General features: G+C 39.9%; 1 protein-coding gene across 12 annotated transcripts in view; it reads right to left on the reverse strand.

Annotated features, from left to right (window-relative positions):
* Positions 1-1,267: 1,267 nt before the first annotated feature.
* Positions 1,268-16,493, reverse strand: part of LOC121075688 — a 231,188-nt gene continuing 215,962 nt past the window's right edge. For all 12 annotated transcript variants that reach the window (XR_005823110.1, XR_005823127.1, XR_005823126.1 and 9 more), the window contains one exon: positions 1,268-1,725. The gene's annotated coding sequence lies outside the window, so the exon portion shown is untranslated. The remainder of the gene's footprint in view (positions 1,726-16,493) is intronic.

A 16,493-nucleotide genomic window follows, 5' to 3' on the forward strand; every position in this document is an offset into this window, starting at 1 on the left:
ATATATATATATATATTTTTTTTTTTTTTGCTCAAAGATTACTCAGGTACAACTACAATTGCAAAATAATCCCTTCTATATAACTGCTGTGCACTGCGGAGAAATCTCCAAGCTAAAGAAGGAAAGGGTCAAAGTTATATGAGCCTGCAGTTGTAACAGTTGAGTTTATGGCCAATAAAAAAATGCCTACTATTTTTTTTTGGACTATATAATATTGCAGGCATGTAAGAATAGTGTAGCATTGGCATTTTAGGTTACTGCTACGGTTGGCTTAAACCTCATTGAAACTGCTGTGTTTATTCGGAATAAGAGAGAAGTTAGGCACGTTTTTGCACTCAGAGGTGAATGCAAGGCTGCTGGGAAAAATAAGTACTAACATAAGAAAAGCATTTCAGAGTACTGTTTTTTTGTGAAAGAAAGTGTGAGCAATGATGAAAAGAGACCTCAAATTGAACAACAGTGAAAAAGATAAATAAGAGATGGAGACAAAAGCCTACCACCTAGACTCCAATATTATCCAGCTGGCCTTGAGAAATAGTAGAAAACATAAGCCAGGATGCTGAGAGAGTAGGTGCTGTGGCCTGGATAAATGCCTTTGGGAAGCTGGATTCCTCTTGTATTAAGGACTTGCATTGGTGGTCTTTAAAAAGAAACAGGAAAAAATATCATCTTCCCCAAATAACAGAAACTCAGCTATGGGGATATCTTACTCCCCAGTTTCTTCTCCAGCTGGAATAATTCAACAAAAGACCAGGAATTTTGGTGTACAAGTTGGCTGTAATTTTGACCAGGCAACTCTGGAAGGACAGTAAAATCTTTGTCTAGAAAGACAACATTTAAACACATTATCATTCTTACTGCAGCAACCTGATTGTAATTTAAATTATTATAAATGCAGGAAATGAAAATGTAGATGTTTCTCAGTAGTAATGACTTCACCAATCAAACAAAAGGATTATTATTCATATTGTTAAATGTTCATCTTAACCACAAATGCCAATCTCAGAGAACTCTGCTGTAACTGGTAAGAATTACATAGAAACTGTTTAACCAGTGGACATCTTAATACTCCTGGAATAAAGTTTAGCATTTCTAGACTTTGTTGTGGAATTTCCCAGAGTAAGAAAACCAAATACACCTGTGTATAATATTTATCTAGTGATGGATTCAATGGATTCCAATATATTCCACAGAAATAAACTTTTTTTTAAAATTATGTTATAGCTCTAAAGAAAAAGACACATGAATACAACCTTGATTAAGAGTATTGCAAACAACCAATTATTTTTTATTACTTTCACTCACAGTAGGCAGGCTAAATTAACGTTCCGAGATAAGAGACATGACTAGACAGGGAGGGAGTGCTGTGAACGACCTTCAAGGTAAGACAAATTGTGCAGTGAGGAACAGGAAAAGGTAGAGCAGCATATGAAATAGAACAAAAAAAAAAAAAAAGTTTTATGCTTAGAGCTTTAGAGCAACAGGCAAAAGAGAAGAACTCAGCACTCAGCAGATGCATTTTAAATGGATAAGAGGTCAAAGCCCAGATGAAGCAGCAAAGAGGTCAAAGCCCAGAAGAAGCAGCAACACCTAGTAGGAGCTAGAATTTTCTCCTGTCTTTCCTCAAGGGAGCAGGGTCAGAGACCTGTAGAGTACCATTGAAGACAGTTGTCCACAGAACAGTTTCCTGAGATACTTTTGCAGACAAAAGCTGTTCTTCAGTTCCTGAAAGGCACAGAAAAGGGAATGTGAATCAAAATGGTGCACACTTTTCCCAGTTGTGATGGGAATTATGGGACTATGGACTTTCACTGCCTAATGGATATTGAAGGTGGAATGCGGTAAAACTTTGATTTGAGGAAGAACAAATACATTAATACCTTCAGTTTCTTTCCAAAGCAAGATTATTCTTTCACTCCAGTATCCAAGAATGTCTGGAAAAAGGAGTCAAGAACTGAGCTGTACTGCATGTCTACTGTAACTCCAAATGGCCATGTACACAAGACACACTCCATCCTCCTTACTCACTATACTTCTGTTAGTGATGCCTTTTAAAATGTTTAATTATTTTAAATCCTGATTTTGAAAAATTCTCAAACACTCCTTTTACCCCTCCTTGTTCAGGAGCAGGAGAAGCACTTGCTTACCACATTTATTCATTAAGTTCTGTCACATCCAGAAAAACATATTCACCACCTATTCTTGGTAAGAAAGCTCTTCTTCGATATACAACACCTTACTGCTATGTTATATATATAGATATATGCCTTATCATGTGTATCTAAATAGATATAGATGTTATGTTTGCATATATATACACATACACATTTTATCACATCTCTTGGTACTTTTACTTTATTGAAGCTGTGTCTTATGGATAAAATCATGTGAGAATATTAATTTTAATGTTTTGATTTTACTTCAAAGAGAAAAAGTCTATCCTCCACAGTTGATAAGACAACCTTAAACATTTGAAATGTGTGAGTTCTGAAAGTTCGAGAACTAAAAAAAAATGACAGGTAAATCCCTATGTCCCCAGTACTTATTATTTCTGTAACTTCTTCAGTGCATGAGTGCATGCATGTGTATTTTAATCCAATACCATCTTTTGAGGTTGATTTGTGAGTATGAATGCTTAATATTGATAATACTAAGTTCAATAATTCAAATTTCACGTTGACACATAGAAAGGACATGCCAAAGAAGACAGCACCATCTATTATATCATATTTTTTAGCTACTAAAATTGTTCATGTCAGATTTGCTATAGAAAATGAAAGGTGGGAACTTTGTCTTACAAACACTGCTAAATTTTTTGTGCATTTTTTCCTTTGTTGGCTTTATAAGGAGACTGAAAATGCATCCATTGAATCTAGCACTTCAGGTATCTTGTCATATGTTAAAGTGATTTTGAACAAGCTCTTCTTTCAGATATAGATCAGAAAAACAAGGAAGTAGGTGTTTGAGGAGAAAAAAAGGCAAAGTAAGATGTCCTTTTAAGTTTGCCTTCATTGTTAATGGTGAGGACTTGATCCAGATGAAAGATTTCTACTGTTTAGGCCATGCAACATTCTGGTGTTTGAACAGTCTGAGCACCGAGGATCCTTCTCTTGCAGAGAGATCCTTCCTTCCATCGACCCCACCATGCTGAGTTTCAAGTATTGATGACATCTTTCTTACCTTATAGTTCTTACCTATGTTATAGGTAAGAATACCTATATTATAGGTAAGAACTATAAGGTAAGGTATAAGTATAGGTATTACCTTATAGTAATATATAGGTGTTACCTTATAGTTCTTACCTACTATTTCTTACCTATAAGTTCTTACCTTACTAAAGATACCTTTATTAAGGTAAGAACTTATACTTCCTTTCTTAAAAGCTGATTTACCCCATGATTTGCACAGAGGGAAATTGTTCTAAGAAGTGCTAAATGGAAGCCAAATTTGAACTGCAGTTCATAGCATTATTTTAGATTAAGTTTAATTATTTTTATATTAATATGTTTTAATGTCACTGTACTTTCAATTTCTTAAGAAAAAAAAACCAAAAATTATCATCAAAAGAAGATGTCTTAAAGTATTTCTTTCTAGAAGGAAATTGGTACCTCATGAAGGACCTCTTTCATTTTTTCCTTGCAAGATTGCCACGCTAATTTTGAAGGCTCCAATAAGCATCCAAAAAAAAACCCTACAAGCTGAGCTCAGTTTTAGCAGCCTTTGTTAGTAATTTTAGCCTTTAGCAATCCTTTGTTAGTAATTATTTCAAAAGTAACAGGGGAGAAATTTTCAGGGGAAAATTTAACTGTATATGGAAAACTGGATTCATTCCTGGTTACCAGGTCTAAAAAATACAAATCAATTTTATGTATTTGTGTAGCACCAGGCATCATCTATTGAACCACATCTCACACTCAAGTTAATGTACCTCACTGATACCTAGATCTTGCTTTTCTTTTAATAGCTCTTGATAAAAGAGTTCGGAAATTAATGTGACTGACATTAGCCGTTGTTTTGCCTGCTTCGTGAGCTGCAATCTCTCCTCATCTATCTGACTGGGAATTCATTTTTCAAACATGTAAGAGATATAAGAATGTCATGGGCTCAATTCAGTTCACTGCTTATGCTGACAGGTACCACGACTGATCTCTGGCCGCTGCTCCCCAAAAGATAAGGGTATCCTGTGGGTTTTGCAGGAAACACGCTAGTCCCATCCAGATGCCTTCGATACAATATCAACACAAGATGCCAATGTTCAGGTAACTGAACTGAGGCCTAAGTATCAGACAACAGCTACTTTTCTTCCAAACCCAACAGCCAAAGAGCAAAGAGTAGCCTCACCTGCACCAACAGCACACAGGGCTATTCCCGTGGAGTTGCCATCATCCATGATACCAGGCTGATCTCATTTGATGATCAACAAACTTAACACATACTAAAGATTAGAGCTTTACTTTTACCTGGAAAAATAGCGACTACTCTTGGTGATCTCTCTGAAAAGTACATTTCACCCTCACAATGGCACCAAAGTGTTAAAGCAAACTCAGCTTTTACAAAAGCGGATGTCATGCAGGAGAGAATGAATCCAGAAGTAAATTGAGGAGAGCCGCTGTTATGAGCTTTATCTCCTTCAAAATTTTTTCTGTAGTGAATTACTCTACACCTCTTAAAAAGCAAAGTCAATATCTAAATATTATAGCCTGTACCTTACATATTCTTCTTCACAAGTTTTCACCTATTTTATCTCTGCATAATACCTAAGGCGTGCTTGGTTTAGCATATTATATATCAATATGACTAAGAGTGGAAGTAGGGCTAAGTTATTTCCTTAATTATGTACTTTTTCACCATAAATTTTATATGATGGATAAAATATACAAGAGATGGCAAGCATGTCCTCATATTTCAACAACTAAACATTCAGCCTTGGTAGTTGGGAGGAAAAGCCAAAGGTTTGAAAAGCACAACAAGGACAGATAAAGTTTGTCATGACAGCAATGGCAAAGTCATAGAAGCCAGGGACCAAGAGACTGTGCCACAGCAGTTCAGAACACAAAGTATCCCAAATGTTTTAATGTTGTCCATTACAAAGGGTAAAGCAATTAGTCTCCACTAAGAACATCTGCCCACTGCAGCCATTTTACAGAGAAGAGATCCAAAATAACTACTCCTGACTTTCTATTTAAAACCTGAAATAATGTTATTTTTGTTTTATTTTGAAGCAGAAAGCTTATTTCTCTCTGTGTTTTAAAAGGAGAAGAATCTGGGCTCAGAAGATTTCATTACTCTGTGCTTTACTACTTGGCCACGGAAAACCCAGCTGCCTCTCATATTGGCAAATCAGCTAATCACTGTGAAATAGCAATTGTTTTGAATGGATAATTGACTACAGGTGCAATGAATTACATAGCCATTTTTGGAGCCAAAGATATAAAAAGAAGGGGATTTTTTATTTTATTTTTTTCCATTTAAAACTGTTTGCTTTCTAATGCAGCAATCCTTTGGAAGCTGCAGTTGCTGGAACAACCTTAAGCACTGCCTTAGGAGACACACATTCCTTCTACAATGCTATAGAGAACTGCAAAACCAAAGCATCTGCTCTGTTAATATGATTCTGAGGAAAAAGGAAGAGCAGAATTTTGAGGGGGAAAGACAAAGATACGAGTACACACTAAGTTCCACCATCAACCTGTGATGTTTTCATTGACCACTTAATAAAAAAAATAAAACACACACACTTTCTCATATCCCATACCATGTTGGATTTCTAAATGATTTAAGCTGTAGTCCTGTCTCAGGGATTTGTGCACTACACTGTAATGTGATAAAGTTAGCTAAATCAAGTAAGTGTGAACAAGACGCCCTGTGTGCAAAAAGGTTCAAATACGAACTGGAGTGCTGTATGCTAGTTGGTATAAAAACAGATCGAGAGGGAGGAGCTCTGAAGAGTTGCATCATTTCTCACAAGAGGATTCTAAATTGCTCTGTAAATTATACATTTAAGAATCAACGCCCCCTGCATTGAAACATATGGTATATTTAGGATCCCACACAGCATCTGTTCATCTTCACTCAGACACCTCACACCACAGTTCAGCAACAGGAGGTAAAACAGTAGCTCCATTACCAGAAAGAACCAAGTCAGGCAAAATCTCACCTCTGCAGCTGGAACCAGTAGGGAAACCTTTCCTTGCCTTTACCAAAACAGTAGCATGGAAATCCTAACGTTTGTACACTACAAAGGCCACAAGGAAAATTTGGCTTTGCTCATTTGAGTCCAGGGGATCTATAACTGGTACACTCCATCCAGCTCCTCTGCAGCATTTCCTGCTTGAGAAATTGCCAACAAAACACTGGGCAAGACATGGTATTTGAGATTTGAGACAAGCTCTACATTGGAGGAAGACCACTACTTTCCAACATTCTCCTAGACTTGAATTTCCCTTAGGCATTCCTTCCTCAGCAGCAGTTTGCAGGGCTGAGCCTCCCTGATGCATAGCAAAAGCATATACACCCACTAAAAGTTTGATTTCACAGCTGCCTTCACTGTGTAAGTCCCTATTCTGCTGCTCCTCCTCACCTACAAAGTCCCTCAGGGAATGTTTACCCCTGTCCTCCTTTCCTTCAGAATAACTAGGGTAAGTAGGCGTGGTGGGAGGGTTGCACCCCTCAGCATGGCAGGCCTTCCCCCAGCCACAGGGTGCAGAAAAAGACAACTCCTTCCCTTCCTCATCAGTATTGCACCCCTGAAAATTTAATCCACTGAACTTCAGAAGTGCAGGGCCAGCGTACAGCAAGACAAGACACGGGCTAATACTGGAATGCCCAACAGCATATAAAACCAGGCAGACTGCTTCGGATCAGTATCCTCTTTCCAACAGTGGCCATAAGTAAATAGCCAAAGCTGTGTAAGAACAGGACAATCATTTGTAGCACTTCTCCTGAGTGTTCTTCCAGCTTTCAGCTCTATTCAGTCCAGGGAGTTCCTGATTCTGATGTCATTTGTCTGTCCCTCAATGGGTTTTGACTCCCGATGACCTGTTTGTGACCCTCAATGGATTTCTCTAACAAGTACTTGTCAACTCTCCCTTTGAAATTGTGTATCTCCTGTCTTGCAACAACTACCTCCTTTTGGAAGGAACTGCACCACTGTGTTACTTATTGCACTAAGAACTGAACTGAGCCAAGGGAGTATTGCCCTCTTCCCCACCCCCCCGCCTTGGCTTGAAAGAATATAACATTGCTGAGGTGAAAAGAGCAATGTCGTTTCTAGCATCAGCTGAGATTCTGTGACTGTCCATCTGGTGATGAAAGAAAAGCGGTGGAAGGGGAAGAAAATAGAAAGGAAGAATAAGTCGTAAGAGAAATGAAAAAAAGAGATGGAAAGACAGTTTACTGAGCTGAAGATATTTAGCGCGACAGATAAAGAATAGGACAAATCTCTGGCCTGTCAGTTCATCTTAATAGACTAGCTAGAGGAAGAATGAACTACGGAATTTTCTTCTGCATCTTCAAAGAAAGGTTATTTCCTATCAGCAGAGAAGGCATTTACATGCATGCCTCCTATTAACTCTAATGGAAACTAGACATGCAAGTCTACCCAAGACTCCCACTGAGTTTTGTGCATAAATCCCACCAGAAAGGGTAGGTTAATAGAACCATGGGTATAAAGTAATTGCATGCTTATTAACCTCTGGGATTTTTCTTGAAAATAACTCTAATGACTGCATTCCCCCCCCCCCCCCCCCCCCCCCGGTAGAATCAAGGGGATACAACTATGTTAAATTATCCCTGTGCTGTTATGTTGAAGGTGGCGCATGACATCTATAAACCAGATAGCACAGGGTTAAGTCAAAACTAAAAAGTCTAATTTATATCTGATATCAGCTGGTGAATTTCACTCGATTTGTTTAGTAATTATTTGATGCATTTGGTACTTTTTCCTCAAAATCAATTGCTTGACAGACACATACAGAATCACAGAATCGTCTAGGTTGGAAGAGACCTCCAAGATCACCTAGTCCAACCTCTGACCTAACACTAACAAGACCTCCACTAAACCATATCACTAAGGACTACACCTAAATGTCTTTTAAAGACCTCCAGGGATGGCGACTCAACCACTTCCCTGGGCAGCCCATTCCAATGCCTAACAACCCTTTCGGTAAAGAAGTTCTTCCTAATATCCAACCTAAACCTCCCCTGGCGCAACTTCAGCCCATTCCCCCTTGTCCTGTCACCAGGCACGTGGGAGAATAGACCAACCCCCACCTCTCTACAGCCTCCTTTAAGGTACCTGTAGAGAGCGATAAGGTCGCCCCTGAGCCTCCTCTTCTCCAGGCTAAACAACCCCAGCTCCCTCAGCCGCTCCTCGTTAAGACTTGTTCTCCAGACCCCACACCAGCCTCGTCGCCCTTCTCTGGACTCTCTCGAGCACCTCCATGTCCTTCTTGTAGCGAGGGGCCCAAAACTGAACACAGTACTTGAGGTGCGGCCTCACCAGAGCCGAGTACAGGGGGACAATCACCTCCCTAGACCTGCTGGCCACGCTGCTTCTTATACAAGCCAGGATGCTGTTGGCCTTCTTGGCCACCTGAGCACACTGCTGGCTCATATTCAGCTGCCTATCAACCAGTATTCCCAGGTCCCTCTCTGCCAGGCAGCTTTCCAACCATTCATCTCCCAGCCTGTAGCGCTGCTTGGGGTTGTTGCGCCCCAGGTGCAGGACCTGGCACTTGGCCTTGTTGAACTTCATGCAGTTGACCTCAGCCCATCGGTCCAGCCTATCCAGATCCTCCTGCAGAGCCTTCCTTCCCTCGAGCAGATTGACACACGCGCCTAACTTGGTGTCATCTGCAAACTTACTGAGGGTGCACTCAATCCCCTCGTCCAGGTCATCGATAAAGATATTAAAGAGGACGGCCCCAGCACTGAGCCCTGGGGGACTCCACTAGTAACTGGCCTCCAACTGGATTTGACTCCATTCACCACAACTCTTTGGGCCTGGCCATCCAGCCAGTTTTTAACCCAGCGAAGCGTACGCCAGTCCAAGCCGCGAGCAGCCAGTTTCTTGAGGAGAATGTTGTGGGAAATGGTATCAAAAGCCTTACTGAAGTCAAGGTAGATCACATCCACAGCCTTCCCCTCATCCACCAGGCATGTCACTTGGTCATAGAAGGAGATCAGGTTCATCAAGCAGGACCTGCCTTTCATAAACCCATGCTGACTGGGCCTGATCGCCTGGTTGCCCTTCAAGTGCCGCGTGATGACATTCAAGATAATCTGCTCCATGAGCTTCCCTGGCACTGACGTCAAACTAACAGGCCTATAGTTCCCTGGGTCTATCCTCCGGCCCTTCTTGTAGATGGGCGTCACATTTGCTAGCCGCCAGTCGACTGGGACCTCTCCTGATAGCCAGGACTGCCGATAAATGATGGAAAGCGGCTTGGCCAGCTCCTCCGCCAGTTCGCTCAGTACCCTCGGGTGGATCCCATCCGGCCCCATCGACTTGCATACATCCAAGTGCTGTAGCAGGTCACCAACCATTTCCTCGTGGATAGTGAGGGCCACATCCTGCTCCCCATCCCCTTCCACCAGCTCAGGGTACCGGGTATCCAGAGAACAACTGGTCTTGTCGCTAAAGACTGAGGCAAAGAAGGCATTGAGTACCTCAGCCTTTTCCTCATCTTTTGTAACTAAGTTTCCCCCCGCATCCAGTAAAGGATGGAGATTCTCCTTAGTCCTCCTTTTTGTGTTATGTATTTGTAAAAACTTTTTTTTGTTATCTTTAATGGCAGTAGCCAGATTGAGCTCCAGATGAGCTTTGGCCTTTCTAATTTTATCCCTGCACAGCCTCGCAACATCCTTGCAACATCCTTATAGTCCTCTTGAGTAGCCCGCCCTCTTTTCCAAAGATTATAAACCCTCCTTTTTCTCCTAAGCTCGAGCCACAACTCTCTGTTCAGCCAGGCCGGTCTAGTTCTGCGCCGGCTCATCTTTGGGCACGTGGGGCACATACATAACTATTCATATACATTTATTTAAAAAAACGTTTTTAGTCGTCTCTGCTATAGCAAAGCCTTATTCAATACTTGTAAATATTCATTGAAACTAGGCAGATATGACTTAAGTGTGTTCTTTCAAATGATTTGTCTTACCATTCAGAAAGTAAGGGTCCAAATCTTCCCCTGGTGTGAAGCTGAAGATTGGCAGGGATCTGCACCACTCCCTGACTCTCTCCCACAGCTACCCAGCAGCACCTGAAGGCTCCTCACTTCCCCTGTGCCTGGAGGCCACAGGTGGTTACATTTTAAATAGCCAAGAGTGCTTCAGTCCTTCAACTTGAAGAGAGGAATCAAACGACTACCTGGTGGTTATGTAGTCTGAAACACTTCTGTGAAGTGGGAAACTGCTGTTGAACTCATTTTTAGACAAAATAAATTCTCAGGGGTTAATTAACTTGCATAGTGCTGCTCAGGATGATGCAAATGGTCACGGAGCCTCAGAGACACTACATGAGTCTTGATCTAATCATCTCCCTATCCATGTTCATGGCTTTATTTTTATCTTCCAGATGATATTTTATTGTTTTTGCTGCTGGCAGGGATTTTGCCTGCCACAAGTGATCAACTGACCAAAGAAATGTCATGCATTTTCTCTGACACCTTACAGGCTGGGTGCTTCTTGAGCTACATAGGAGGGCAATAGCACAGAGAAATGTCACTGTTTCACAAGAACTAAGAAGGACTAGGAATTCAATGACTGCAGTTAAATCTGAAAAGGTGGGCTTAAAGCTGCAAAGAATCTGATTAGCTGGATTCTGCCCTGACTTATATTCCTGGGTATTTTAAGAATATGAGTATCATATTGTGAATTCTCAAGATTAACCAAATGTTTACTCACTGTAATTACCACAAACGTGGAAACAGGACAAGAGAAAGCAATTAAGAGAATTACATGAAATTCAGGACATTTAGACTCAATATCACCTCAATTTGCTAGCAGTGAGCTCTGTTAGGTCTTTTGCAGAGAGGTCTGCTCTCCTGTTTAGGATAGTTCTACAGGATAAAAACCAGAAAACTAAAAGAACAAGGGCTTACTGCTTTGCTTTGTTGAACAGAAACCACACTAGCTGATCACTGTAGCATTTAGTAACCACCTAATCTGTACTGCTTCTACAGCTAGTAGGCTCTTGCTGAATTCCAGATAACAGAGTATCACAACTCAAAGCAAACATAAATGTGCTGACCATTTTTTCTAAGACCGTAAGTCAGTTGGGATCTCCATACAGCAGCAACTGGCTTAGAACAGGTGACAAACTAGACAATATCCCTTGGAAATCAGGCTTCAATCTGTTAGGTGCATGCTGTCAGGGTGCATGTGCCTGCTCTAGCTTTGAGGCACAATCTCCCTGGGGAAGAGAGCCCCATCGGCCCTGAGATTGCACGCCTACCAAGAGCTCTGATTGAAGTTTAGTAGGAGTCAAGTGCCAATCTGAAAACACCACTGTCTTTATTTGCAATCAGCTTTAATGCAAAAACATCATTTTGATTCATTATTCCTGAAGCTGTTGAAGCTTCTATGCTATCTAATACGCTTGCAGTTAACAGCACCACAATTTACTGCTTTTCCTTGAGTACCTCCACACTCCCATACACTGTCAGAATGTGCTTAATGAAAGTCATTTCTACAGCAGATAAGAACCACTTTTTCTTTACAGGGGCTTTAAATTGTAATGGTATATTAAACCACAACTATGGATTGGAAAGGGGAAAAAAATCCAGCAACATGATTAGGCATTGAAACACTCAGTAAAACTGTTACTTATAATGAGTAAGAAGATGAAGATGTACAAATAAAATCACAGCATGTTTTCTTTGAGCATCCTTATTAATGAAAAGGACTGTAGGGCTTCAGTATTAAATAGCCGATGAACAGCAACCATTTACATCTGAACAAATTGATCTGAGCAAGATTAGCAGAGATGGGGGACAGATTTCAATCCTCTCATTATTTTTGCGTGAAGACAGATCTTAGACAGGACAGTCTCCTCACCTATAATAAGTCATCCCTGAACAGCATCTTCTAGAGGTAATTTCTTTTGCATGCTGGGGTTCTCAAAGAGACAAAGGGATTTAGGCACTCAGTAGAAATAGGCACTTTGTTCCCATTGATCTGCAATGGAGCTGAAGCATTCACCTTCCTTCAATTTTAAAAATAAGGCCAGTTTTTTTTTTTTTTTCTTCTTCTCCATGGAAGGAATTAATACAAACACATTTGTTGGTCATTATGTCATTGGGAACTGGATTGAGTTTTATAAATCATTGGAAATTCTTCACCAATTCATTCAAATTATATTGAGGTTTTTACAAAATTATAATGCAGTAAGAATCAGATTTTTGCAGAAGCAGGAACTTTTTTTTTTTTTTTTTTTTTTTTTTTTTTGTGGAAAGCTGCCAATCTCCTAACTAGTCTATGGAAAAAAATGAATGAACGTTGTTTTTGTTGTTGTTGTGTTGTTGTTGTTAAGGCATAAATAGAATGAAAATTGCAAAAACGCAGACTGAGATCAAAGACAATGGCAGGTAAGTTTTCAACTCTAAAACCTTGATGATTTTATAGTCACTCCACATGCCCTCTTTTGAGTTGAGAACCACAATATTCATCTAGACTGGGGATTCACATAGATGGTTTGTGGGAAGCTGAATGGGCTTTCACTGTAAGAAAATATTCATCTCTTCTGGTCTGTGTAGGAGGACCCAGTTATTCTTTCCTATTTAATCAGCATATTCACTTAGAATGTGCTGACTGTTCCTGGATTCATAAGTAATACTGGCAGTATACCAGTTTCATCAAATCCAAAATGAAATGTGCAATTTAGAAAGCTAAACAGAGCAATGAAATATGTGATTATTTAATAGAAAATAGTGATTTAAGATCCTCAATCCTGTTCAGCTATCGCTGGATTTTGTTTGTAACGTACAGGCTGAAGTCATCACTTTCTAAATACACTGTACATGTAGCAAGCTATTTAGTATGTGCAGTTGTGCCCATACTGTTTCTTCAGCTATAGTGCATAACATATGCAGGGCCAGATAAGAGGAAATCTGGAACAGCTTAGACCCAGAAAGGTCTGTGCAGGAACCATTACTCTTTAGGAGCCTGCAAGACTGTGTCCGCCATCCAGAAGAACAGAGATAGGCAAGAGAACTTCATAGGCCAGTTTTCTGTCAGAGAGATTTTCTTAGACTGAAGCTTACAACTACAGTTGTACTATAGAAAAGAAGTCAAAAGGGTGCACTCTGATCGTAGTAGTAAATATCCATGTGGATTCACGTTTTCTAGTTACCTTCCAACCAGAAATTTCAAAGTTCTATTTTCTCCTTTTCCCCTGCCCTCTATTACTCCATCAGTTTGCGTTACTGGTACCAGCTATATCCTATACCTTTGGTGGGGATAAAGACAAAGACCAAATTTCAGGAGAAATATCCTAGGAAGCTCTCTCTTCACAGCTTCTAGTTGCAGAGAAGACAGGACTGCTTTTGTATGACCTACCCCTCCATCTGAGCCAACAAACATGTATTCTGGGGATGTTGTGATCTAAAACTTATTTCTACAGAAATAATTTCAATGATGAGCCAAAGCTATCCTACCACCTAAGTCCCTAAGTGAGACATCTTGTAGTCTATCACCCTTGTAAGAGGAGAAAGCAGAAAAAAGTAAAAGACAAACAGATGAGACTTGCAAGTTAATATGACTAAGTTTAAAGCAAAGTCATATCATTAGAAATTTAGGAAAAAATTTTAAAAAATAGCCAGAAACAAGTCAAAATATAAAAGCTTGTGGAAGATGCAAAGGAGGAAATGGCAGCTCTGTGAGATCAAAGGTCAGCCCATTGCAATAAACTCTAGAAACTGACATTTCCCCACCTGACAAGTGCCTGACCAGCAGAGACTGTGTGTGACTGTCCTGGGAGCAGTAAATATATTGAAGCTCAGGCTAACAGTGTGTTTGCTTTAGCTCATTACTGTGCATTAGTAGGAGTCATACTATTACTAGATAACCATTATCATTGCGTACTCATAAGCACGCATAGCACCTTGCTTTCAAATCTCCAAGCCTTGAAAAAGCTGCCCAAAGAAAAGTCACCCAGAGGCATGAGGATTACAGTGTGATAGAAGGAAGTAATCCCCTCTCCTTAACTATTTAGCCAAAGACATTTCATCTCTCTCTCCCCACTCCATGGTCTAGCATGGAAACAGAGGTGATGGGCTGACTTAGGAACTGTTTAATGGTAAGGTAAGTATCTCAAATTAGACATTTTTTACCCCATTTATTCTCCCCAAAAGAGAATTGGGAATCTTCTTATAAAGGGATGGAGAAAATTTCTTACTAAAAAGGGAAATTATCAGTGTAAGTTCACTAAAAAGGATCACTGTCAGAAGAATATGACAGAGTGCATTGATGAAGACTGTCAGGAGAGGAGCCAGTCCAATGTAATATAACCCAGAATCCCAGAAGTTTTTTGACAGTATTGTTTTATGGGAAGTTAATCAGAACAGGGCTAGTTTCTGGACTCAAAGTCAGAGCGATAACCTACATAGAAAGCTGAATGCTTAACTGAGAACAGAGTAGCATTTGTAAACAGCAGTAAATCTCTTTTAATGGGGAAGAAGTGATCTCCAGCAAAACAGAATGGTAGATTTGTTTTTTATTTAACAGTGTTAATATATTCATTGTCTGAAAAGAAGAACAGGTTGATAATTCTGATTCTATGCAAAAGGATCATAAATCTTATTTAATTAGATAAATATGAATCCTTTCCTGTAATCCTACCATAAAACACAAAGCTATCTGATAAAGGTTAAAAGCATTAGGCAGATTGGCAAGATTCTCTTTTTTTTTTTTTCCCCTCCTTTAAGACTAGTGAAATGATTTCACCCTTTCAAAGGTTTTCACACCTGTTTATGTCAGATGGTTATCTAGCATCTCTGGGATTTATGCATCTAAACTCCTGAAACTTGTGACCAGCTAAGGACCACCTGAGGAACTGGGACCTAGTTTAAAACTTCTTAAATACCTGAAAAAAAAAAAAAAGTTTCTTTGATAGTTTCTAGACACATTGCAACTAAATCTCCCAAGTTTATAAAGGAGATAAAGGAGAGCCAGTCAATGCACTGTGCTGCAGTACTGATACTTGAAGAAATGCCATGGCATAGAAATCTCCCTGTGAGATTGCTAGTATTCATTATTCAAGAGTTCTTCTGAATTTACTCCTAGGTCAGTTGTTAGTGATGTGAACCTCTGTCTAAATCTCTATCTATGCAAAGCCCACATGCTCGTTGTGACTAGTGGTTGACCACTTTTCCCATGTGCTCAAGATGCTGCTAATTTCCATGGTGATGTGTTTCATGCTAGGGAGGGAATATCCATTGGAGCAATGCAACAGGGAATAGACTTTAAACAGGGGAAGGAGGATAAAAGCTCTCCACGCTTCCCTCTTCTCTTTCTGCAGCCATGCAGCTATTGCCTCAGTAGAACCAAATGCATTTGTTGGGCTCTGATGGGATGGGGAGAGGTGAGGAGAAGAACCATTTACGTAAGCAGTAGGGCATGGCGGCAACAACAGAAGAAAACCAAAATAAAAAAGTAATCCTCAGATGGCTTCTGGATAAACACGTTTGATGTGTAATCCCAAATGCATGCAGCAAAATAAGGGTATTACCCATTTAAATTCATTACTTAATCCAAATCCACTAGTTTCAAAGAGCACAAGATAATCAGAATTTCTTTTAGAAGATTCTACCAGCTACTGGCAGTGCTAGAGCAACAACAAACAATACCAACAAACAGAATAACAGTAACTTTATGAACATACATAGTGGACATCTTATGGTACTACGTGTCCCTTTTTGCATCTTTAGATGCTATACAGTGGAGACCACAGACCTTCTTGGCTGTCAAAAGCTGACTGAAACAGTGCAAGTGAAGAGTAGCCAAAACTGTGATGGTTCACTGTCACACAAACTTGGTGATCTCAGCCAAATTTCAAGTGAAGAGATGTCCATGGCTCAGAAAAATCACAGTCCAGAGATAAAGACTCCGGTTCTTTCTGATGATGGATGAAAATCATTCAGTTTTTTAAAACGGGGACAACTGGATGCTCAGTGAGAATGAAAGATGTAACTGGGGAAGGAAAAATGCAGAGTAGTTGTTGTTTAGCTGATCAGGGACATAGCTCTGTCAGCTAAGCCACTGAAAGGGAAGTGAAGTGACAACAATCTTTCACTAATTTAAGTGAAATTTCACTAATTTTTCACTTCAGATTGTGGGGAAACAATGAGAGGAAACTATTATCATTTTTTTTTCCACTCAAACTAGGAAAAACCAGCTGCAAAGTCTGAATGTTATTTGTGAAATATCACAAAAGAAGACTTTGCTAAGAAAAAGTGGTTATGAAACTAGGAAAGTAAGGATCAATGGACTTCAACAAA

Source organism: Cygnus olor, chromosome 1, assembly GCF_009769625.2.
Source record: "Cygnus olor isolate bCygOlo1 chromosome 1, bCygOlo1.pri.v2, whole genome shotgun sequence".
NCBI lineage: Eukaryota > Metazoa > Chordata > Aves > Anseriformes > Anatidae > Cygnus > Cygnus olor.